Source organism: Platichthys flesus, chromosome 23, assembly GCF_949316205.1.
Source record: "Platichthys flesus chromosome 23, fPlaFle2.1, whole genome shotgun sequence".
NCBI lineage: Eukaryota > Metazoa > Chordata > Actinopteri > Pleuronectiformes > Pleuronectidae > Platichthys > Platichthys flesus.
Window position 1 is genome coordinate 3684071 of NC_084967.1, and position 26894 is coordinate 3710964.

The following is a 26894-nucleotide window of genomic DNA, read 5'->3' on the forward strand; positions in this document are numbered from 1 at the left end:
TATGACGTAATGTATTTCTGTTTTTTTAAACACATCCATCCAAATCTATCTCCTCCTCAAACTGATCATTTGCACTCCCTGTGCTCACACAAGCAATGTGAGTAAACGCAATCCACGTATATTTGCAGGTTCTCTTCCCGAAAAGAGGAGTGGGGGACTACTGGCTGAAGTGATTACAATTGCTGGTATACCTGTTGTAGAAAACTCCAGCGCCATCGTGTTGTACCCCAAGAGCTGCCATTTCCATCACAGACCGATGCTGACCAGTGGGCAGTTCGATGACCTGCTAGCTCAGGTTGATGCCAGGATCGGTCTCCCATGGGTTTGATTCTGAATGCTGATTGGCTTTTTCGACATCACATCGAGCAAACGTTTAGTTGTAAACACACTAACGCCTTGACTCAGTCTTTTATAAACATCTAATCAAGAGGAAAATGTTTTAATTATTTTAGTTTTAGTGAGTAGGATTAAGTGGCATCTAGTGGTTAGGTTAAAGAATGCAGCAAACAGAATACCCTTTAACATCCTTTTGGGCTATTGCAGGAAGAATACATTTCTTGTCATACTAATAAAATCAAAAAGTAAAACATTTGAACTGGGTTAATTTCTTTCTGAATGTATATTATGTGGCAGACAGGGGCAGACAGGGTTGTACAGAAAATATTGAAAATACTTTAATTGAAGCTTGGACTATAATATTTATTAAAAGACAATTGTTTCAGCTTCATGAGGATTTCTTGAGAACAGGTGTCTCATCCATCTAAGTGGCCCTATATCTTAAACTGACAGAAATTAGTTACTTGGCAAAAAACTAGATCCTCAACGCTTTGGAACTTTCTGAGCAGAACACCTGATTTTAGGTTTGGCAATCTGGAGTAAAAAAGTAACAGTTGCGTTTCCAAAAAGAAATCCAACGGCAAGTCTAAAAAATTTGACACACCGCTTCATGCTGCATTGATAGTGAAAGCCAAAGTAAGGATGTGGATTGGGGAAGCTCAAATTTAAGTCACTTCCCTTAAAACAACTGTGAACATCCCTGCTGTGAGCTGTGAACTGGGCCACACAGATGAGCAATACTCGAATAAAGATCCAGAAAATTGGTTTAAGTATCTCAAATACTCCGCAGCTGTCAAAAGCTGTTCCAAGAACTGCCTGATGGAAAAGAAAGAATTTACGATTAAATCTTATTGTAACGTCACTCAAAATAAAAACAAAGGCTCTATTCATCTTCTCCAGTCAGACAAGAATAGTGCGACTTGAAGGTCCCAGGGAGACTGGGATACTAAATATAACCAGCACGCTTCCCCCTCACTGCCTCTCTCTGTCATCCGTTCATCTACCCATCAATATCGCAACACTTTGCCCATATCTCAGACATGCTGTCGACTCATGAAAGCCACTGTTTATGAAAGCACGTCTGTGGTATAGGAGCATAAATATTAGCAATGACTGAGGTGCTGTATTCATTGAGGCTCTATTCATAATCACCGGGACAAGACTGTGTTCAGACTGTAAAGAGCAGGACTATTGTGTAAAACTGACAAAATGTTACATATATCTAAATATATCCATTACTAAAGTTGAGTTGAGCCTCTATTCATTTGCAGGTTAATTTGTTGTATTCATTTACTCTCTTGCAGGAACATTTCGTTTTTTAAACTTTTGTTATTATCCCACTTTTAGGTCGCACATCGCACATTTTTCTTTGCTAACAATATTTTCTTTCCACAATTCCAATGTCGTTAAGGCATGTATTGAGATGGCTTTATTACCTTCGCCAAGTAGGTTATGTTGTCAATTGTTTGTTTGTTTGTTTGTTAGCATCATTATGCAAAAACTACTAAACCAATGAGTTTTGTGAAGGGGGGGACATTGAAGAACCCAAAAAATCTTGTACCAAATCTAAATAAAAGGGCCAATCCAGTTTATTTTTTTCACTTCTTTCGCAGCATTTCCCACAAAATGAATTCAGTCTATGGCAGCAGCGTGGGTGCATGTGCATGAAGGTAGCTCTCATGCGCAACAGACTCAAAGTGACAAGTACACAGAGTAAAGAGTGAAGGAAAGTGTCTTGCATTAAAGAGGGAACTACAGAATTGACTTAGTTTAAAATTGTGCATGTAAAAACCACGCCTGCACAACCGCAAAACTTGAATCACCATAGAACATTTCCACTAAAGTACCACAGCTCAACACCGCCCGACAGTCGCTCATCTGACTGGTGACTGGAGTCACTATACAATGTATTTGTGTCAACCGCAGTGGTATATATTATCCACAAAGTTTAAATTTCTAAAGAATAATTCATTTTCATGATCTGAATTTTCATGGACCAGCCCATCTCATTATTTATGCATAGAGATAATGTAAGTAGGGACGAAAACTAACTAAATAATTTGTTAATATGAGCAAAGATCTAATAAAATAGGAAAAAGTTATGTAACTTTAAATTAAACAAAAAGATATTGTCGAGACATTTTTATGGGAGCGAACATTAAATAGTTCACCCTTCTTTCCTAAATGTCCCACAGGGATTGTTGCATCTAGCCCCTGTCCCCAAACCACCCCAATCTTCCCAAAAAAAGTTACTAGCGCCATGCAAATCATCACTAATCTTAATAGCCCTACAAGACTTCATTACATACTCCCGTTCCCCACTGAGGACACTGACTACCAATTTTCCCAATAAAAGACGCCCTCCTTTGTTTCTTCACTCACAGCCTGCTCCTAAATCCGCAGAGACTAAATGTGACATTAATCACATTTCAAGGCTGGGTAACATCTGAGAGTACGACACGATAATTTCAAACGGAGGAGGATCAGAAAGACAAGGGTCAAGTGGATGAAGAGTCGCTTCATTTGACTTAACAGCCTCGGTATTTCAGTGGCTCGCAATGCGTTTGATCTGGTGTGGCACAAAGTGCTCAGGGCCGCGCTGTCTCTTGGCCTGAGTAGACAACAGGATCAAGAGTTGTCGCGTTGGTCGAGGCGGAGTGAGGTAAGCATGTAAGCAAGGTAAATGTGTGAAGCAGACTGGTTTAGTTCGTTTTCATATGGTCTCATGTCCATTATTCTCGAGTCGATTCAACGCTGACGGTTTCTGTCAGAAAAATATTAACACACGGCTCAGACTATACAGTCGATTCAAGGGGATTGTTTGGCAAAAAAATCCCATTTCTCACTATTTTGACGACCTAGTACCAGCGAGTCAAACAAAACCTGCACTGAGAAATCACAGCAAATTTCTCAAGAGTTCATGAGGAACAAGAAATTCAAAGGAGGCCTGGATAAAATGTAGCAAATGAATGAGCAACTATCGTGGACAATGTATTCCACTATACAGCTCAGTCGCACCAGCAACTAGAGACATGGGTATAAGCCAGGTTGGAAGTTGAAAGTCTTCTCGAAACTCTTGAAAGTCGTGACATTTCCAGCCAGGTTTGGACTCAAACTTTGACTGACTTGATTTAAGTGTGACTTGAACTGGTAGAAGACAAGCAACAGTAACATCAGACAACTTCGACCAATGACAGCAGCACTCACAGATTAAAACAGTGTGCTTGATTTGGACCCTATCACGCAAAGACTTTGTGCCTATTCAACAACATGTTGTGAGTCCGTGGTCTATTTAATGGTCTCTTGGAAACAACACCGCCAGGTTGTGTATTCAGCCTGGTTAAATACAGACTAGAGAACTCCTTCTGTCATCTATTTGTAGATTAGTAGAGAAGAACATATGTTTTGTGCGTGTGTGTATATGTGGGTGTGTGTGTGCCCTTGCGTATATGCCTCTGTACTTGAGTGTAAAAATTGATGTCAGTAACTGTTTTTTTTTCTGTTGTGATTAAAAGCCTAGTTGGCAGGCGTTTGCTCAGCCCGCCCAAGATTTCCTGAATTCATGAATACATTATTGTCATTTAAAAGAAACAAACATGCAATTATATGGAGAGTAGGAAGAAAAGAAAGAAACAAGCCTAGTCCAGCAGCTATAGCTTTGTGTGTGATCCAGTCCACACACACACACACACACAAACACTTTATCCCGGTGAGATCTGCAGCCCTCCCCTTCCATCACAACCTGACAAAAACAATGTGTGCCTTCACCAATAAATGAACCTGCTACCTGTGATACTATTTTTGTTCTGATGAGCTTCCTCTTCCACATTTCACCGACTTAATTTAGCCGAGAGCTGCAGTGAAGTGGGTCACACACAAAAATCCGGGTAGACAGGGTTTAGAGAAGAAGAGCAGTCTGGGTAAAACGATCGCCCTCGTCACGGTCCATGTAGTACGGACTATTGGAATTCCAACCCAATGTGAGCTGTGGATATGAATTATCATAGTTGGGCGCCAACCGAGTCCAGAGAGAAGGTATTGTTTACCTCTAGGCTCTGATAAATAAAGCATGGGGTGTGATGTCTGGCACACGGATTCAAGGTCAAAGCCGATTGAGCTGGAACATGGGCGTATTTTGGACTCGTGAATTTTATTGAAAGAAAGCACATAGTTAAATAACTTTCACTGCCCATGTCCGCAAAATTATACATGCAGGGGGCGAGACTTGAAAACAGGGAGTAGTTTGACTGAGAAACAGAGCAAGGTGATGAGGAGGGTGGTGATGGAGGTCAGGTGCTGGAGAGGCAGCTTGGTGGAGAATGTAAGTTACAGTGTTACTAGTGCATCATTGTTTCAGGATTTACACGTGTTCAAAACTTTTCCCCCTTGGGTGATCATGAGGCTGCTGAGCTACCGTGTTAATTCTCAATGTGAAGTTTAATCATCTTGCATCCCCGAAGTGTAATCTACGTATGTGTCATCAGCTTCACCACAATAGACTTGAATCACATTCCACCAATCATTAAAACAAATTCTGATGAATACATATTCATACATTCTTATGTTTGAATGGCGGAGCTCTCGGTGTGCAAGACAAACTCGTCACACTGTGGCTGCTCCTTTCTTTAATTCCCACCGCAGATCAGCGTTATTCTCCATCTCCAGGGCCGTGGCTCTCACCGCGAGACGGGGTAGGGAAAGCCACTGTTGCTATGGTGATGAGGAACGTGAAGGTGGCGACGGAGAAGCGCTGTGACAAAAGACGGATCGGCCTCGAGCTGAATGCTGATGTGTTATGACAACACGACGATCTCGGGCCGACTTTCAACAGCAGACTCGTACCTGAGACTTTTTCACTGTGATTGCGTGCCGCGGCGGTAATACATACAGAAAGTATTTAGACATTTAGACACTGAATAAGTCAGGATAACTGCAGGCCACCGCCTTCCCCGCTGTGAAATTCCGTGACATTCTGACAGTTTTTATACCGGCATCACATATTGTGAAAATATTAAGCTCACTTGATGAATTCCAAACATTCAGTCAAACAAAAATCAGATTCAGCCTGTGCCCAGCTTGTATTCCACTATTTGCTGTGGCTTCTTCATGCCTTTAAGGATGAGGATGGAGAGTAAGTTTTATTTGATTAAAAGTCATGTCTCATTAACTCTCGAGTGAATCGAACAAACAAAAGTTAAAACTTCGGTACTGTGCAGGTCCTAACAACTTCAGATAAGTAATTGTGCTTATTGTTAATGCATAGAGAGTGCGGTTCAGCGGGGGAGTGTGGGGGAGATCAGACGGCAGGGTGTAAGGACACCATCATAATGTGCATCCGCCCTAATACTAAAAGGGGCGAAAATCACTTTGCAGGTAAATGTAAAGAAAAAAGTTTTCTTCTGCCTCTATATCACAACTTTACTTGATATTTATATATATAAAGTTGGGAGAGATGTTGGGTCAAAAGAATCCTCATTGACTGGTACTGGAGACTCCAGTTCATAAAGCCAGACATGTTCAGTCTACTCCTGACTTCTTGTTTTAAGGCAACATAACACTATACCTTAAAATTGAAATCATAGAAAAAGACTCTCTGACTCTCTGCTGCTATAACAAGTGAATTTCCCTGCCGTGGGATCAGTAAAGTATATTTTATCTCATCTCATCTTATCTTGGGTTGCCCATAATATCAGGCTAATGTCTACATAGTGAATGTCTCCATAGTGACTATTTTTCACCATGAAAATACTAAAAGAAAGGATTTAAATATCTTCATCATTAGTTCTTGCAGTTCTTATTCTCAGGAGCTCTTTTTAAACAACTAAAAGGTTTCTGTAGACCTTTGTTTGCCTGTGTTTCCACCACAGTTTAAACACCAGGGGAGCTTTGACAAATTAGCTGAAGTATCAACATCAACGTCCTTAGGCACTTCAAACCCAAACCCAGTCCACCAGGCGGCGGTGATGAAAAAGACTTTACAGCAACCATGATACCATCTAAATCGAGCAACACCAAAACAATAGTAAACTTGGGGGCAATACAGATCCTACTGCTGCTGATCACAAAAGAGCACTGGTCACAATGTGTGTTCAAAGCAGTGTTAATTTCGTTGACGAAGACCATGACGAAATATATTCGTTAACGACCCTTTTTCCATGACGAAGACGAGACGAAGACGTAACGAAAACGAATCTTTGAAAATAAAAACTATGACGAAATCTATTTTAATTTTCGTTGACGAGACGAGACGAGACGAAAATGTTGGTGGATGACTAAGTCACAATAATTTTTAAAACATCATCGTATCAGGCCGTCATGAAGTATCAGGAGCGGGCGAGTGAGTGTGTCTGTGTGTGTCTGTGTGTGTGTGCGCCCCAGATAGCGCTCCGGTCCGTAGCTCCGCCCACCGCCCCGCGCACTCAGTGAAAGCAGAGCTCGTTCTCTATGAGCAGCCTCTCAGTGACTGACTGCTTCTTAACTATGGAAACAGTGAAAACACAGAGTTTCTCTGGTCTCAGCTGCTCAGAGATCAGCGCTGCAGCTTCTTGATCAGAGCAGAAGCTGCAGTTGGTTTGTACCGATGTTCAGTTTCTGTGTCCGGCTCCAGTCTGACCTGCTCTCCCTTTTTGTTTTCACATTTAAAACTAAATATATATTTTTAAGCTATTAGGTTGCAGCTATATGTTTTTATAGAAAAGGAGTTTAATGTGGCTATTAAATGTGACTAAAACTAGACTAAAACTAAGAAGGCTAAAAATGACTAAATGTGACTAAAACTAGACTAAAATGGAATAAGTTTTCGTCGAATAAAACTAGACTAAAATGTAATTGTTTTAGTCGACTAAAACTAGACTAAAACTAAGAAGGATAAAAATGACTAAATGTAACACTGGTTCAAAGCCAGACTAAAAGTAAGGAAACTGATTTATGATGCTATTGAGAAGATTGATTGGCGAAAATAACATTCTAGAGTTCTCTGCCAATCAGGCTTGCAAGCCCCACCCCTAAGGTTCCTGTGCTGTGATAAAGTAACGCCCCTCGAGCAGTTAACTGTCCATTTGGTCTGAACTGGGTATTTGACACTGATCGCCAGTGGTGGTTACTCTAAAGAGTTAGCTTATGACTTCATATATCTCATATCTTTGAACTAATCTATCACATGTCTTCATCCCTAATGTATTTGTCCCCAGCTGGACAGCTGAGAGGCGTCCTCTACAGTCATAGCTCGCTGGTGTGTAACCCTCTCCTTCCCCTCAGGCAACTTGAAATTGCAGGTCCCACTTTGCTGTTAAGCTCAAAAAGAAGGGCGCCCACGGGCAAATAGTGAGTATAGCACCGTGCCATATAGAGTAGTCTGCCAAGTGATATAACCATTCGTGGGATTTACTGTTGACCCACTAAAGGTCACAGAGAATGTGATGCAGGCTATACAGTATCATGTTGGGTTTGAGTTTCAATATTGATGCCTGGGAGAAAACAGTGGTCTGCTCTGAGCCACTTCCAACATTTGTGTGTGAGTGTCTGTGTGTGTTTCTGATGTGACTCCCTGTGCCACACACAGTTACATGACAGAATTAGAACGCCACTCACAAGCCAGAATAACCAACACACACATTTTCATGATTAGATGCTAGTGCACAACTGTCACTTTTTTAAAGATGATTTTTGTACCTCGGCTATTTGACAAGCAATGTGCACACACTTTCTTGTGTTTGTACTGTACATACATAACAAGCCCCCCCCCCACCGTCAATTTTCTTTGAGCCTTGTCAATTACAGAGATCTGTATATAGTGTGATATACTGTCATTGACAGAACACATTTTGTGTCGCTGCATTAGAGAAAACAACATGAGGAATCCTGTTGTCATGGCGAAATTCATGGACCCTCCAGCTTTGCACAAAACCAGCTGCCTCTTCTGACTTCTGACCTCTGACCCTGATATCTACCTTTCAACCAACTTGCATAATCAAATGACTCCACTATGTTAGTGTCTAATGTGATAAAGGTCTTCTTTCAGAGGGCTTAAAGGTCCGTGCTTAAAAGCAGATGTAGTAGTTATAACCACAAAGCCAGTAATACAATCTAAATTTGGATCGTCAATCACCATGACATGGATCCTGTGTTTCTCCAAATTGGAATTTGATGTCTTGGCCAAATGGAGACGACCTGGGCTTATTCTACAAGTCCCCTGGGCTCGACAACCGAAACAATGTATACATATATATGACTCACTACCATCTCACCTCCACCAGGCCAAGGGACAGACAGGAAACTGGAATGTTAATGCAGGGGAAGATTACGGCAGTGAGTTTTTTTTTGTTTTTCATCTAGCCCATGCTGCTCTGCTATCTGGGCCTTGTGACTTATGAGCGCCCCCCGGCTAAATGTGAAACACCTTCTGTTCAATGTGACACACCTCATTGCTAGTGTCACAGGGAAATATAGCGTTCAGTTTGTCTCCGCCCATGGGAGCTGTGTGCAAAATAATTGGCCTAGAGATGAATTATGTATCTGCCTTGGTGTCTAAAGGCCATGTACTGACTGTTCATATAATTATTTTAACATCAGTACGCCTGTGTGTTCCATCAGTATTCACCAGTTTACCACCTTGTCCGTTCAAGTGCAGCGTCTTGGGCAAGTCACACAGTTGCAAAGTAAACAAATGACTGAATATATACGTTTGTGTTGAGAAAGCAGTAATTTCAATACAATAGGATAGTTAAATAACAAAGTGATGAAAACACTTATCACGAGTGTCACAAATCACATCAGCTTACCCTGGTGAGGTGACCTGCTCTCGACAGTGGGGCTTATCTGTAACGCTGTCGGATGTCTGATGCAACAACCAGGAGCTGTTTGAAGACGTTTATTCTCCAACAAGGATCAAAGCCTCATGTCTGTTGCCGCTACAGTAAATCTATTTGTGGCTTGCCTGCTGAATTATTCATATCAGAAGTGTATTCTGGTCCTGACTGATCACTCAGGAAACAATGTCGTATTGAAACTCTTCCTGAACTGTTAAGGTGTAAAGGTGTATTTCAGAATTTATTTTTAAAAGTCTTACGCAACCTCATTGTTCAGTTAAGATCAAATTATCATTGGAAATTCATCATTTAAATGTCAAAAGTTATAATCTAGCACTTTTACCTTCAAATGGCAGTTTGATTTATTCATCCTTTAATATTTCATTGTCTCATTTTAAGTGGAATTGTTTGTTACCATCTACATAAATCTTCCCTACGCCTCTACTTGTATTTTTTGTTTTCGCAGGGAGTCTTGGAGACCCAGTAAAACAATTTATTAGACTTGGTGAGAGATTTGAAATTCCCCCCGGACAGGGGCCATCTACTGTACATAAACTTCTTCAGTTCCTGAACTCCAGTGAGCCTATGTAAGACTTGACTCAGACAGCACCCAGATCCAAGATCACAGCTCTACAGAATCTGTATCAGCTGATGATTCAGTCATTATCATGGGACAGGAAATCATCACTGAACTCTCATTTCCTCCTCATCCTTCTATCCACATAATCCAATATCGGTGCCAGTGCATCCACCATGCAGCATTAAGCACAAGTGTCACCGCAGTGTATATGTTTTTAGCAATCAAACTGATTACTTCACACATCAGTGGGATCCTAACCTTCAATTTGGGACATCATTTTGAAATGGAAGTTTAAAGGTGAACACACACATACTCATTGTTATAAGTGGTCTCCAGTGCGCTGCTCTGTGCGGTGCATACTCTCTTTGCAGTCTGTTGATATAGGCATGACATGAGTAACACATCTGCCTGGGCATGCAGTCTAATATAAACCCAACTACTTCAGAGTCTGCCGTTTCTACAACATCCAGACTGTAACACATGACATCTGAGTAGATGCAATCTGTAGACACAACATACAACACAAAGTTTTTCTTTTACGGTTTTAAACTGCCTCTTAACAGTTGTTATATAAACACCTTTTTCTTCTGTTTGATCAGGATTCAAAAACAATTTTGTCTATTACTTATTTCTACCAACAGATTATTTAAGTTTTTTATTTGGCACTATTGGGCAGGTTACAGGTTACAGACGATTAACCCTTTTCAGTGTAGCCTTCACGTTACTTCTGTCTTAAGGACTAAATGTCCAATTTTGAGGCTTTAGACTTTTTAAATGGACCTAAATTGGGAATTACACTCCATGGTTACAACCTTCTTAAGCCTAGGTGTCATGGCAGTGTGCCCAAAAGCTCTCAGGAATAAAATATACCATTAGCACAATAATTACATTTCTGTCAGAAAGCTGATTAGATAAAAACCCTCTGGGAGAAAGAGGCGGAGTAAGACGGAGACAAAGAGATGGAGGAAGGAATAATAGTGGTTCCGAAAACAGAGGCATAAAGATGGAAGAATGGGGAAAAAACAAGACAACAGAAATTATGAAGGAAGAGCCGAAGAGAAAGAAAAAGACAGGGAGCGGTGATAATGAATGTGGCTGCTCGCTGCGGCTCTAGCGCTATGATCCTGACCATCCATCCCGAACCATTCCTCGTTAAATAATACAGATAAGATGGAAAAGCTCTCATCTTCCACATCCATTTAGCCAAATCGCACTCTATTGCAGGAAAAAAAAATGTGCTTAATGATTCATGAAACAGCTCCCATTACCGTCACACCAATTTACAGAGAAACTGTGAGCAAGATGTGGGGAGGAGACGGATGAAACAAGGGTCACTGTAGCAGTTCTGAAGTTCTGCCTTTTATTAGAGGAAACAAGGCTGAGGCTCTGTACATGGAGGTCGTGGTCTCGATCAGATATTTGACCTTTAATCTGTTTTTCCGTTGTGCCGTCCAAACAAAGACATGGCAGCGGCCACCACCGGTGCTTTAAAGGTCAAAAGTCAGTGCTATGCAGCAAATGCAATGTCATTCAAAATTCCAAAGATGGGAGCTATTCAACTCAACATGAAGAAGTTCCTGCTGATGGTGTAAAAGATTTGGCAGAAACCTTCGAGGTGTTTGACTTTGAGTCCAACAGAGCAGTAATGCATTGCATCACTTAAAGGGATAGTTGAACGAAAAATGTAAATGCACTCATCGTCTAGCCGCTACTATGCAAAAATCCATTTCAGGGATGCTGCTGCTGCTGCAGGAGGTGGAGTCTAATGTTACCTGCCCCCTCTGATTGGATTAGTGGACCAATGGCCCTCTTGTTATGTTTATAAATATAATGTGAACATAACACACAGATATACTGAGGTAGAAAGTACAGATATCTGCTGAAATAAGTACAGCAACTACGTAAATGTACTTATCCCACCACAGGATTATTTAATATATACTGATGGGCAAAATGTACACAATTACCTTTAATTTACAACACACTAAAAAACAGTAAAAGCAAAGTTAAGCACAATTCAAACAGGTGAAGGGTCACTGTACTATCACAGAAGTCCCCCTGATAATCTAAAAGAAACCTTTCTTGACAAAAACCTTTTCATGCTAAACAGCCCTCACACTACAGCAATTAACATAATAGAATGTATTGTTACCAATATCAAGTTTTCATAATGAGGTATTGGAATTATGATAATCTGGATAAAGAGTGAGCCAATCTTCATCAGTTTAACTACAATGGGGTTTCTTCATCAAATTAGCGTGTTCGCTCAACCTCGACGTGCTGCCAGGCAACCTGCAAAGCGCAGACTGACATTTGGGAGCAGCCGGCATTCAGTGTATTAGCACTGTACCATGCAGACAGTCTGGCACGCAACTGTAGACACACACACACACACAGGACATCAGAAACACTAAGCACGCACACACACAGTACACAGGACAACACTCATCCCACTGTCACCCGCACTTACCCCCTCACTTCCCAAACACACACTCTGTCTACGTCTATCGCTCTCTCACACACACACAAAAAGGCAGCGAGCCATTTTTGCGGAAACACTGAAGAGCAGCCCCCAGTGGATAGATATCAACGCTAGGCATTATGGGTGGATCTATCTGGCATTTTAGATCGAGTTAGGGGCCAATTAGCCGGTGGGGAGTAAGAGGAGCCATCCGCAGCACCCGGCGCACTGAAGACGCCCTGAAGCAGGAATTAGAACAGTGACACACTCCCACAAATACAAATGCCGATCTTCTGAGCTGAAAAAAAACTGTAAACACTCTGTAACATATACAGCGAGAGTGAACGTCTATTTTTATCTTGCAGTTGCTTACTTCGAATGTAGCAGCTATTCAACCAGATCACGTTACCTTTCCTGATCTAAAGAACCAGAGAGATTTCACTTCACTCACGATGAAAAGCTTAAGCTCCAAATGCACTGACCAAAGTCAGCAGTGTAGGATCCACTGAGCACCCAGCGGTCTTTTCCTTGATGTGCTTTCTAAGTGGTCTGAGGGTGTTAACATCCCTGGCTTCAATACAGACACTTTATTTGATGGGCTTGATGGGGTTGGTGGATTTAAAGACCTGGTGTTTTCAGCCTTTAAAGGGAGCAGGCGGATGAAATAAAATGGAAACATGTTTGAATATGAGACTTGAGTATTTTCTCATTTCGGAGAAGGATGTGTTGATGCTTGATTTGAATGATCGTATGATGATATTGGAACCTAAAATTATTTGGTTAGTTATTGAAGTTCAGCAACCGCTGTTGGCCGACAAAGCTTGTGTTTTGTGAAACAGGAAAAGATTTTCATATTGGTTAATTAGCTGACTCATACAATCAGAGTTAATGTATGTATTAAATGTCGCAAAGCATCTCTATACAGTAACATTGCTGTTGATTTTACAGTATCACGTTGTAATTTGATAGGTTTTATGTTGTGTCAAACGTTTTATGTTTTGACATGTTTTGATATGAAAAGTTAATATTTATATAAAAAACATGTGAATTACCCCTGTAACATATGCCTGCCAACTGTAATTTACTAAAGAGTTGAGTTTGCTCTGAGAGAAAAGATTTCGTAACTGGTTATGATGTTTGCACTGTTATCCGTATATATGACAATAAAAATCGTGAATCTTGAATCATGATTAATGAAGAAGGCTGCCAGTCAGATAGCAAATGGTGGTAGCATTTCATTTTCCAAAGGGTTTTTGGTCATAAAGTCCTTGCACCCTTATATATGTATGGCTTTTGAGAGACATGCATCAAATTTAACAGGAGACATTACCCAGAAAGTAGATACAGTAACCAGGAAATGCCAAAAGTTTGATTTGTTTACCATAGCTTTCTCAGAATGTCTGTGGTAACTCTAAATTTCAGTTGTATATGTGAATATATTCAAATTGACTTCATGTTAAACTACCAGACAGTCCACCAGAAAGTGTCTTTCTCAACAGGCCTCCAGCAGGAGACAGCTCGTGCCCACACTGTGCTGGAGCCAGAACCGACCCCGGGTCACTGCGGCGTGCAGGGCTCCACAAACACAGTGAGGTGGACGTGATCTACAGTTGCAATCAGAAATATTCAACCCCCCAAAGATTTTAAGGATTTATCAATTAAAGTAGACAGAATCTTGTTCTTTGATCAAGATTCTGCTTCGGATGCCTTCTTTATGAGTTGAGTGATAAAGAAAATCAACACGGAAAATGCATGATGTAGTATTTGTGTGTAGCAGTATATTTTGTTAAGATAGCCATGTCACAATTATTCAACCCCTATATAATATTGTTGTTTTTAAAGCTGTCTGACAGTTTTTTTTGTCCTAAAGTTGAGCTGAAACATTATTAAGCCTTTGAGAACTCTATACTGATCCTTCATTTGCTTCAGCTGTGATGCATATATAAACCCCACCCATGAAGGTATTCAAGGTGAGTTGCAATCATGGGAAAGACAAAGGCGCTTACACAAAAGCTGAGAGAGGAGATTATTTCATCACACCTGAAAGGCCTTGGGTAGAAGAAGAATTCCCCAAAAAATTATATTCCAAGAGACACAATTGGGAACATTATAAGGAAGTTTACAACTGATGGAGCAGCTTCAAACATGCCTGGCCGTGGAAGAAAGCCCAGCATTTCCTCAAGGACCCTCAGCAACTTAGTCAGAACAACTCAGATAAATCCCTGTGTGACTGCAAGACACCTACAGGATGACCTGATGAAGGCTGGTACAAGTGCTGCAGTGGCAACTATAAGACGTGCACTGAATAATAAAGGACTTAATGGCCGGCTCCAAGACGCACTCAGCTCTTGACCACAAGCAACATCAAAAGTCGACTAGAATATGCCAGGAGGAATTTGGATAAGCCTACAGAGTTTTGGGTGACAGTTCTATGGACTGATGAAACCAAACTGGAACTGTTTGGACGTATGGACCAGCGGTATGTCTGGCGTGTGAAAGGACAGGCTTATGACCAGAAGAATACCATCCCCATAGTCCAACATGGAGGTTGTTCAAAGATGATGTTGGGCTGTTTTTCTGCGGCAGGAACTAGCAATCTTTATTGTGTACATAGCATAATGGATTCACAGAAATACCAGGCCATTTTAAAGAGGAATGTGATTCCTTCTGTTGACAAATTAAACTTTGGTGATCATTGGACTTTCCAGCAAGACAATGATCAAAAGCAAAATCTCCAAGTCCACCAAAGCTTGGTTGAGAAAAAGATCCTGGAACGTCCTGGAGTTGCATTCACAGTCACCAGATTCAAATTTGATTGAAAATCTTTGGCGGGATTTAAAGAAGGCAGTTGCAGCATGGAAGTCATCAAACATCACTGATCTAGAGGCTTTTGCACTTGAAAATGGGCAAAGATTCCAAACGAGAGGTGTAAGAAGCTTGTCCGCACTTACCGAAAACATTTTTTAGAAGTTATAAAAGCTAGAGGATGCGCCACAAAGTACTGAAGCTGGGGGGTTGAATAATACTGCACATGCACATGTGTTGAAAGAGTTACATTTTTCATTTGAATTTCAAAGTTAAGTCAACTTCTGTTGTCAAATAACTAAAATACGCATCAATAAATATCTTTTGTTTTTTGATGAGGTTTTTTTGTCATTTATTGTCATTATCTGTCATCCACATCACTATAATGTCTATTGAGGTGAGGGGGTTGAATATTTCTGATTGCAACTGTAAGTGGCGAGACAGAGTGGACAGAAACATCATTTGTTTTTCGCTGAAGGTGACTGAGATAAAGCAGTGCAGCGATGGGCGGATGGGTGTAGTGAGAGGCCAGGCCTGCAGATTGATGTTGTGTTAACATGAAATGAATTGCCAGGGGGAGGGAAACTCTATAGTGTTCTGGGATAAGATAAGAGATCAAGCAGAGATGGAGGTTGTGGGTGTGTGTGTCAGCATCTGTATGTGTGCGCGTCTTTGGGTACATGTTGTTCATGAATGAAAAGCTCGCAGTATGAGTGGCATGCTGTCATCTTATGGTTTAACAGTAGCATTAGGCTGTGGCTGTGTCTCAGCTTGCATACTTCTATATACTCCCACTAGCTATTTTGAGGTCATTGACAGTGTAAAGACATTTACAATTCATTATTTTCAATTCAATACAATTCATGTAATTTCCAGTATTTGCATTCAAGTCTGACTTGAGATAATAACACACTGTCAAAATTGTATATAAGGCTGGTTGACAAATCATTAAACGTGAAGCAAAAATCACAACGGTGGCTGGCTGCACAATCTGTCATTAACCCTGCCTCCTGGATGTTAGTTGGTGGGGCAGGGATATATTTTTTTCAACCCAGTCTCATCAGAAAACGTTCAGTGGCAACGTTGGTCCACTTGGAACGACGTTACCATCTCACAATCTGGCCTCTCAGAGTGTGAGATGGTAACATTTTGTCAGCCCATTGTTTTGCATTGGCGTGTTCTCACGTCACGTGACTCACAAGCTCCCGTCTGCGGAGAGGAAAACATGGCGGATATTCCTTGTTCTCTCAGATAAAAATATAGTTTTGTAACTTAGTTTGGGCATAAAAATACATTCTGACACCATTTCTAGCGAGAAATGTGCTCTTTGCTTCCACAGTCTTCAGCCAGTTCGTGCTTATGATAAATATTTTAATAGTTATCGCGAATGTTTTTATCGTTGCTATGAGGGTTGCTATGACGCTGCCATGCCAGCACGGCGCAGCGTGCTGTTAAAATCACCGTCCCTGCGTGGTGTCCCTCAGTGATCGTGAATGTTATTCACGTTATATAATATTAATATTTGAGGCTAGATTACACCTCTAATGCGAAGGATCCTGCGAGACCGTTCATCCCGAAGGGGGACCGACTGCGCCACGGACGGACCAGGCGAGCGGAACTGACGTGTGGCTTTTAGTAAACATCCGGTTCTTTAACTCGGGGCTGCGTAGTAACCACCGAGCGCTGGGAAGACAAACGATGTCATCTTCCTTCTGTCAGGTGAGTAGTTTATTGTTTTTAAAGATCGTTACGATCTAGGTTTACAGTCCGAGTGCTGAGACAGCGGTTGCGGAGTCCGTTGATACACACAATGCTAATCTTCAGCTAATACGCCATTGTTAGCCACATGCTACGGCCCACCGTAGCCTGTGCTACCTGGGAGGTGAATACATGGTTGTTGAAACCAGTTCAAGACGCTTAGCTCATCATTGAGGGACGCTACAATATAAATATAAACATGAATTTGATATATGAATGCTTTAGATTAATAAGGAGTGTATTTCTCTACCATTACTCCAAAATATCAGATCAATTTGGTTTAATGTATAGTATGCAATATGACAATAATGTTTCCATGTTATGGAGTTGCAATTCATTTTATAAAACAATTCCTATGTTCTGTTTTTTAATCAAGGACGATCCAAGTGAAGGTACAGGAGTTTCATTAACGTCAATAACTTGGACCGAACACTTTGTTTTGCTTGATGAAGAGCAGGAAGGGCAGCCTGGAGAGAAAGAGAAGCCGGGTTGAGCCCACTACCATCATCCACGTACCACGAGGAAGATGCGGGAGAGAAATGATCCTACCATTAAAGAGGTACTTTTAAGTTACATACCAGAAACACCATTTTATATAATATGCCAAATATACATTTTTATAAAATCCCCAAAGTACGCTTGCTGACATACAAGTTAATATCACACTGAAAGAATTTTGATCAATCATGCTTCCCTGCTGTGATTGTTTAACTGGGAAAACAACTTTTTCCACAGGAAGGCAAGTCAATTTAAGGAATACATGTTCAAAGTTTTCCTCTGTTATGTATAATGATGACCCCCATCAAACATAGTGTTAGCAATCTTTACACCTTTTAATTTATTCTGATTATTTCTGTCTACATGTGTGAATTTGCCTTCATTAGTTTCAGAAAAGAGCGATGATGTATCGGTCACGGGGCGGCAGCACGAGACTCCGCAAACTAGTCTGTAAGCAAAGTAGACAAAGGCATCAAGGTTGCGGCCTGCCATCATTGTTATTTTGCTTAAGGGACTGAATATGTATCATGTAGAAATATTAGCATTTCCCTTATATCTACCAAAACTGCTTGTTTCACAGACTGCAGTTTTGTTTTGGTCCGATGTGGTGTGCAAATACAACCGTATCGGCAATGGGTTGTGGGGCATTAACATTTGTAACTCTAATTTTGTTTTGACAGACTGTGAAAAGAGCGTTGCGAACATCACCAATCTACAGGAAGACACAGTCCAGTAATGGGTGTCAGAAGTTCAGTAGTGAATGACAGGTACTGTGGAAAATGTGTGTCATCGTTGTACAATGTCCTTTGACTCTGTTTACACAAGGTTAACACAAAAAGGTTTGATTGTAAACTGATATTGGTATGAATTCATGTTATTCTCCTCTTCACAAGAAACAAACAATCCAAATTACCTGCAGAACGCCCTTGATGGACGCTTCAGATGCATCGTCAGACTTGCGAGACAGCAAGATGCCAACTTTAATGGCAATTTATTTGTGTAACATTCTGTGACCAAATGTATAGATAACTTTTTGTAGATTGTAAAAAAAGATAACCCATTTATTAAAAAAAAACTACACTAGAATTACCGCACTGCGTTGTATGACTCCGCTAATCATCGCAGTGTCCGTCTACATATTTCTACATATTTTCTCTCGTATAAATGACACTGTGTCTCTTGACAACTGAAACCATAAGATGAGGTCACTGTGGCCTTGACCTTTTGACTTTAACACAAATACACAGTTAGACAATCCGAAAACATACAGTTATGCCAAGATATCTTTGGTTTCACATACTAGATGGCATAAGCAGAGACATCAACTCAGGGAAAATATTTCTGTAGAAAAGAAAGCCCTGTACATGTGAATGTATACATCAATCATGCTTCCCTGGAAGCATACGTGTGTATGTATACATACACACGTACAAACGCACTATTGAGACGTTTTGTTTTTTATCATATATTCTCAGGAAGGACTGATGCATGTACTGAGACGGGACGTGAGGGCCTACTCTGCGTGCTCAGAGTTCAAGCCCAGCAGGGTGCAGCGGGCCTGACATATTCCGGAACAGCAGCACAGTCTTTGGATGACTCCTCTGAAGATGAAAACATGGCGAGGTACTTCTCCACTGATGAAGAACTGTGAGGGCTGTGATTAGCTACACTCTCTTGCTACAAGGCTACTCTTGCTACTCCCTGGCAGCCTTAGGAAGGCATTAGCTTGCTGTTGGGTAGCTGTTAGCTTCAGCATTTTCAGATTTAGCGGCCAGTCTGACGTTTATGTTTAAAAAAAAAAAATCGGAGGAAACCATCTTCATAATTTAACACTATGGTTTGTTTGTGTGTCCTTCAGTTCTTCTCAAGAGAAGCAGTACAGGTGTGCCTCAGCTCCACGGTCCCTCCTGCAGCCTCCGCTCCTGATGCTAACCTCATGTCTCCATCACACCAAGCAGCAGACCTGGAGTGACAGACCTTTCTCCAGAGCTGCTCCCTCCCTCTGAAACCCCCCTCTCCAAAACACTATTTGTGGCGTTTTTAAAGTCTTATTTGCATGAGAATTGTTGATCATAACATTTCCAGCAGATGCCTTAATGTAATGTTTTTGAACAATAAATGACATTTATCATAACATATTGGTATTTCCTTGCACTTCTACACCATGATATTGTCAGATAACATTACATTAAAGCAGTGAATGCTCTGCTTTAAGCAACATAAACACACAATGATTCAATGGATCTGAAGTAGAATGGGCACATAACATTCTGTAGAGAATGCCTCAGTAATTGAAGTCAGAAAATAAATTTCTTTATCTGAGGTTCCAGTCATTTATAGTCACAGGAAAGCACACAGGTCTGGTTGTCTAGGGACAACCCATATCATATTGTTTAAGATGTGTAACATCAAGTTTGTGTATCAGTGCAAAATACATACCGTCATTAGTCAAGAGTTCACTCTTGTTTACACAAAATTTAGGTGACCCAGATGTTTCACAATGCATCTGATAAGGTCTTATGAGAAACATTCTTAACATTAAAGAAATGAACACAGAGGATAACAATATATGTTTGACTCAAATCAGTAGCTGGTAATCAGCAGCCTGACTTATTCAAACACATTAATACTACAATGAATGAGGCAGGGGTTTTCTATCAGAAATCATTTCTGGGACATTCATTTAAAAGATCTCCAGTATAAGCAAATGTGTTTTACAATTGGTTTACATTCAAGTGTGAGGCTGTCCCATCACATGGATTTATGACATATATATTGTTTGTATGAGCTGTCCCTCAGTGAAGTACTTGCACTTCTTGAAAAGCTCTATATAAATAAGATGTATTATTGTTTATACATTGCTTTATACATGTTTTCCTAAAAGTCACTGTAGATACAGAAACAACAGTATGGTTCAGGTGACAGTGAGTTGAATGTGAAGGTCATTTCAATGAGCTCAAGAGAAACCTAATGTGACGATATAGTTGATTTCTGATAGATAACCCCTGCCTCATTCATTGTAGTATTAATGTGTTTGAATAAGTCAGGCTGCTGATTACCAGCTACTGATTTGAGTCAAACATATATTGTTATCCTCTGTGTTCATTTCTTTAATGTTAAGAATGTTTCTCATAAGACCTTATCAGATGCATTGTGAAACATCTGGGTCACCTAAATTTTGTGTAAACAAGAGTGAACTCTTGACTAATGACGGTATGTATTTTGCACTGATACACAAACTTGATGTTACACATCTTAAACAATATGATATGGGTTGTCCCTAGACAACCAGACCTGTGTGCTTTCCTGTGACTATAAATGACTGGAACCTCAGATAAAGAAATTTATTTTCTGACTTCAATTACTGAGGCATTCTCTACAGAATGTTATGTGCCCATTCTACTTCAGATCCATTGAATCATTGTGTGTTTATGTTGCTTAAAGCAGAGCATTCACTGCTTTAATGTAATGTTATCTGACAATATCATGGTGTAGAAGTGCAAGGAAATACCAATATGTTATGATAAATGTCATTTATTGTTCAAAAACATTACATTAAGGCATCTGCTGGAAATGTTATGATCAACAATTCTCATGCAAATAAGACTTTAAAAACGCCACAAATAGTGTTTTGGAGAGGGGGGTTTCAGAGGGAGGGAGCAGCTCTGGAGAAAGGTCTGTCACTCCAGGTCTGCTGCTTGGTGTGATGGAGACATGAGGTTAGCATCAGGAGCGGAGGCTGCAGGAGGGACCGTGGAGCTGAGGCACACCTGTACTGCTTCTCTTGAGAAGAACTGAAGGACACACAAACAAACCATAGTGTTAAATTATGAAGATGGTTTCCTCCGATTTTTTTTTTTTAAACATAAACGTCAGACTGGCCGCTAAATCTGAAAATGCTGAAGCTAACAGCTACCCAACAGCAAGCTAATGCCTTCCTAAGGCTGCCAGGGAGTAGCAAGAGTAGCCTTGTAGCAAGAGAGTGTAGCTAATCACAGCCCTCACAGTTCTTCATCAGTGGAGAAGTACCTCGCCATGTTTTCATCTTCAGAGGAGTCATCCAAAGACTGTGCTGCTGTTCCGGAATATGTCAGGCCCGCTGCACCCTGCTGGGCTTGAACTCTGAGCACGCAGAGTAGGCCCTCACGTCCCGTCTCAGTACATGCATCAGTCCTTCCTGAGAATATATGATAAAAAACAAAACGTCTCAATAGTGCGTTTGTACGTGTGTATGTATACATACACACGTATGCTTCCAGGGAAGCATGATTGATGTATACATTCACATGTACAGGGCTTTCTTTTCTACAGAAATATTTTCCCTGAGTTGATGTCTCTGCTTATGCCATCTAGTATGTGAAACCAAAGATATCTTGGCATAACTGTATGTTTTCGGATTGTCTAACTGTGTATTTGTGTTAAAGTCAAAAGGTCAAGGCCACAGTGACCTCATCTTATGGTTTCAGTTGTCAAGAGACACAGTGTCATTTATACGAGAGAAAATATGTAGAAATATGTAGACGGACACTGCGATGATTAGCGGAGTCATACAACGCAGTGCGGTAATTCTAGTGTAGTTTTTTTTTAATAAATGGGTTATCTTTTTTTACAATCTACAAAAAGTTATCTATACATTTGGTCACAGAATGTTACACAAATAAATTGCCATTAAAGTTGGCATCTTGCTGTCTCGCAAGTCTGACGATGCATCTGAAGCGTCCATCAAGGGCGTTCTGCAGGTAATTTGGATTGTTTGTTTCTTGTGAAGAGGAGAATAACATGAATTCATACCAATATCAGTTTACAATCAAACCTTTTTGTGTTAACCTTGTGTAAACAGAGTCAAAGGACATTGTACAACGATGACACACATTTTCCACAGTACCTGTCATTCACTACTGAACTTCTGACACCCATTACTGGACTGTGTCTTCCTGTAGATTGGTGATGTTCGCAACGCTCTTTTCACAGTCTGTCAAAACAAAATTAGAGTTACAAATGTTAATGCCCCACAACCCATTGCCGATACGGTTGTATTTGCACACCACATCGGACCAAAACAAAACTGCAGTCTGTGAAACAAGCAGTTTTGGTAGATATAAGGGAAATGCTAATATTTCTACATGATACATATTCAGTCCCTTAAGCAAAATAACAATGATGGCAGGCCGCAACCTTGATGCCTTTGTCTACTTTGCTTACAGACTAGTTTGCGGAGTCTCGTGCTGCCGCCCCGTGACCGATACATCATCGCTCTTTTCTGAAACTAATGAAGGCAAATTCACACATGTAGACAGAAATAATCAGAATAAATTAAAAGGTGTAAAGATTGCTAACACTATGTTTGATGGGGGTCATCATTATACATAACAGAGGAAAACTTTGAACATGTATTCCTTAAATTGACTTGCCTTCCTGTGGAAAAAGTTGTTTTCCCAGTTAAACAATCACAGCAGGGAAGCATGATTGATCAAAATTCTTTCAGTGTGATATTAACTTGTATGTCAGCAAGCGTACTTTGGGGATTTTATAAAAATGTATATTTGGCATATTATATAAAATGGTGTTTCTGGTATGTAACTTAAAAGTACCTCTTTAATGGTAGGATCATTTCTCTCCCGCATCTTCCTCGTGGTACGTGGATGATGGTAGTGGGCTCAACCCGGCTTCTCTTTCTCTCCAGGCTGCCCTTCCTGCTCTTCATCAAGCAAAACAAAGTGTTCGGTCCAAGTTATTGACGTTAATGAAACTCCTGTACCTTCACTTGGATCGTCCTTGATTAAAAAACAGAACATAGGAATTGTTTTATAAAATGAATTGCAACTCCATAACATGGAAACATTATTGTCATATTGCATACTATACATTAAACCAAATTGATCTGATATTTTGGAGTAATGGTAGAGAAATACACTCCTTATTAATCTAAAGCATTCATATATCAAATTCATGTTTATATTTATATTGTAGCGTCCCTCAATGATGAGCTAAGCGTCTTGAACTGGTTTCAACAACCATGTATTCACCTCCCAGGTAGCACAGGCTACGGTGGGCCGTAGCATGTGGCTAACAATGGCGTATTAGCTGAAGATTAGCATTGTGTGTATCAACGGACTCCGCAACCGCTGTCTCAGCACTCGGACTGTAAACCTAGATCGTAACGATCTTTAAAAACAATAAACTACTCACCTGACAGAAGGAAGATGACATCGTTTGTCTTCCCAGCGCTCGGTGGTTACTACGCAGCCCCGAGTTAAAGAACCGGATGTTTACTAAAAGCCACACGTCAGTTCCGCTCGCCTGGTCCGTCCGTGGCGCAGTCGGTCCCCCTTCGGGATGAACGGTCTCGCAGGATCCTTCGCATTAGAGGTGTAATCTAGCCTCAAATATTAATATTATATAACGTGAATAACATTCACGATCACTGAGGGACACCACGCAGGGACGGTGATTTTAACAGCACGCTGCGCCGTGCTGGCATGGCAGCGTCATAGCAACCCTCATAGCAACGATAAAAACATTCGCGATAACTATTAAAATATTTATCATAAGCACGAACTGGCTGAAGACTGTGGAAGCAAAGAGCACATTTCTCGCTAGAAATGGTGTCAGAATGTATTTTTATGCCCAAACTAAGTTACAAAACTATATTTTTATCTGAGAGAACAAGGAATATCCGCCATGTTTTCCTCTCCGCAGACGGGAGCTTGTGAGTCACGTGACGTGAGAACACGCCAATGCAAAACAATGGGCTGACAAAATGTTACCATCTCACACTCTGAGAGGCCAGATTGTGAGATGGTAACGTCGTTCCAAGTGGACCAACGTTGCCACTGAACGTTTTCTGATGAGACTGGGTTGATTTTTTTCCCCCATATCTTTATTCAAGAGTATTGTATTTCAGTTTGAGAGCAGAGAACTTACTGATTTCACGTTCAGATTTTATAATGCCTTCACTCACTCAACCCTGTGCTCATATTCAAACAATGCGCTTGCAATCAGATTTCCTGGGCTCAGGCTTAAGCTTTTCTCCCTCACTAATGCTGCCTTTGTGTGCGTCCAACCAATAGAATGCCAGATGTGGTGTTGACTTAAAAACTGTCTGGCTTCAAATGACATCACCAGTGCCAGATGGCAGTGCCCACACCTGAGATATTTGGTTTTATTTTTCTACAGCAGGAGGAAGTTGGGACACATGATTCATTTTTATTTACAGTCCACGATGAAAACTCTACACCAGACAGTACACAGTGTATTACATGAATGCGTACTAATTGTAAGTATCTTGGAGACTGTGTATCACTGCTGCACTAATAAGAAAAAGAAGAGAAATTTAGAAAAATAAAAAGTGAAAGAGATTCAGAAAGAGAATGGCAAAACAACCAAAATATTCTCCGATTACCCAGCCTCCGCCTGGGCTCCTGAAGCGTTGTTTATGCCTTTGACTCTCTCCCCTCTCATCTTCCTCCCTCCGTCTGTCTGACTCTCTCATGCCACTGGGCCTGGTTATCACCTTCTGTAATGAAAACACACACCTCCCAGTTCTCGCTCCCAATTCCTAAACAGGGCCTGGGATCTGGCAAAGAAACCATCGACATCCATCTCTCCCTCGACTCTCCAACAGGTTTGAGATTTCCAAATTCTCTGCCCAAGGTCAGTGCTATTCTTGGAGGAGAGAGGGAGAGCAGAGGTGTGTGTGTGTGTGGGGGGGTAGGGGTATCAAAGTACTACTTGAGGAGACAGTAAGAAGTAAGTGCAGTAATTGAAGTAATGAGTAGGAAGTGGCAGGTCCGTCATATTTCACTTTACAACAAGATAAAACACCAGTGATCAACGGACCTTCTTGTGTGTAGGTGGAGACCAATGGGGCTGTCGGTCAGTGTGGAGCGGTGCACCTGCAGTTCCAAACAACTCACACACCACCACCCCCTCCACCTCCACCTGCCCTTCTCACTCAGTTGTTAAGAGCAAAGAGAGAGTTTCCCAATTTGTTGCCCCAGTGGCAGGCAAACAAAAGAGGAAGACTTCTCACTTGAGAGTAAGACTCTTAAATTACTCAGATTCTTATGCTTCCCTTTGACATTTGACCATGTGTCACCTAGAATTAGTCAGATAACCATAGCATCCACAAGCTATGACAGCTGTCACCAAAGTTCAAGCGTTGTAATAGACATTTTGGACGCACTTAAATGTCAGTGAGGGAAGCTGTATTTCATCCCGCCGAGAAGTGCTCCACCTGGCATGCATGCAGATCTTTTTGAATTGAGTTGTCATAACGCTCAGCTCACGTTAATGCACCTAGCTGCACATTAATACCAACAACCATTGACTGTATCTAAAGTGAAGCCAAAGCGTCTTGATTGCCATCTGATGGCTGGATGCAGTATAGGTCTTAAATCCCGCTTCCTCAAATGGGAGGAAGTGGAGACAGGTTGTCCATCTTTGGTTTATGCTTACGAACATTTCTGGACTGAAAAATGTCACAATTAAAATCTGTAGCAGAATATTTCTACATTCACATGAATAAAATAGACACACAATTGTTTTTCTCACTTGCACAAACATGTAATAAACACAAGCAATAGACAAATCTTCAACAGGTAACCAAATGCTTGTGACACAACAATGCTTGTTTCCGTCACAGTTCTGTGGGTCGACAACAGCAATCATGAAGTAGGAGAGCATTGAAACAAAGTAGGTATAGCTAAGTTGTGTCTAAGGCTTACTTCCTGTTTAACTTATCAAATATTGTGTATCTCAGTCAACATATTTGCATTGGTGTAGATGAGAATAGACACAATGGAGTAAGTTATTTGCCCTGAGTCAGGTACAGTGAGTTAAAAATTAACAGGGGAAATATGCAGTGAGCCAGGTCAGCCCCTCAGAGGGAAGTTTAATTAGCTGGCTGCCGTAGACCTCTATCAATGCTCAGTTTATAGAATTTGTACACATAATTATGTATCATGCATCTGACTAACGGGGGAACATTTTTAAAGAGAGGTAATGTTTTTGAATTTTCAAAGACAAATAGCGTTAACTACCACTGTGCTTTGATGAATACAGAAATCTCAGAGAAATCAATCTGAAAAACCGTCAGAGAAAAATAAGAGAGAGGATTTGAATTTTTGTAATTTGGGCGAAGCTAACCTTTAGGTTAACCAAATTTTTGTCCTCAACAGGACTTTAAAGATTTCAGTTAAACTGGAATTAAAGGTTATGGGAAGGAAAAGAGAGCTGGTGGAATACCTGCAGACAGTAGGACATCAAGGGGAACATGTTTTGCCGGAGGCTCCTTGAGCACCGTGGGACTGATGGTACTTTATATACACTTTACTGTGCAATGCTCACAGGCACTATTAGACAGTTGGAGAAGCATGTTCTTCTGATGGAGGATATTTATGTCATTGCATTTGGCGGACAATGCCTAAGGGCCACACATGACAGCGAATGATGAAGGAGACCCTGGAAGAGATGGAGAGCCTGAAAAAACACTGGGCCCTCTGGTTCCAGTAGATTGTCTTTAAATGACTTGGCACTCCAAACAAAGCTATTTCCGTCTTTCAGGCACACTTAACTCATCTTGATGACAAATGCCCAGCATCTGACCTCCTGTGGCAGCCATTTTACACCTTAACTGAATTCATTAGTG

The 26894-nt window shown here is 40.9% G+C and overlaps 1 protein-coding gene and 2 long non-coding RNA genes across 5 annotated transcripts in view; 1 reads left to right on the plus strand and 2 right to left on the minus strand.

Annotated features, from left to right (window-relative positions):
- kcnc2 (potassium voltage-gated channel, Shaw-related subfamily, member 2) overlaps positions 1-26894 on the minus strand; it is an 80210-nt gene that overhangs the window by 24048 nt on the left and 29268 nt on the right. The gene's annotated exons all lie outside the window — the stretch shown is intronic.
- On the plus strand, positions 16047-19379 carry LOC133948776 (uncharacterized). The gene is made up of 5 exons (XR_009920095.1): positions 16047-16708; positions 17124-17306; positions 17926-18012; positions 18721-18868; positions 19104-19379. It is a non-coding gene; the product is annotated as an uncharacterized LOC133948776 (long non-coding RNA).
- On the minus strand, positions 20764-24092 carry LOC133948775 (uncharacterized). The gene is made up of 5 exons (XR_009920094.1): positions 23435-24092; positions 22837-23019; positions 22131-22217; positions 21275-21422; positions 20764-21039 (listed from the first exon to the last, which is right to left on the minus strand). It is a non-coding gene; the product is annotated as an uncharacterized LOC133948775 (long non-coding RNA).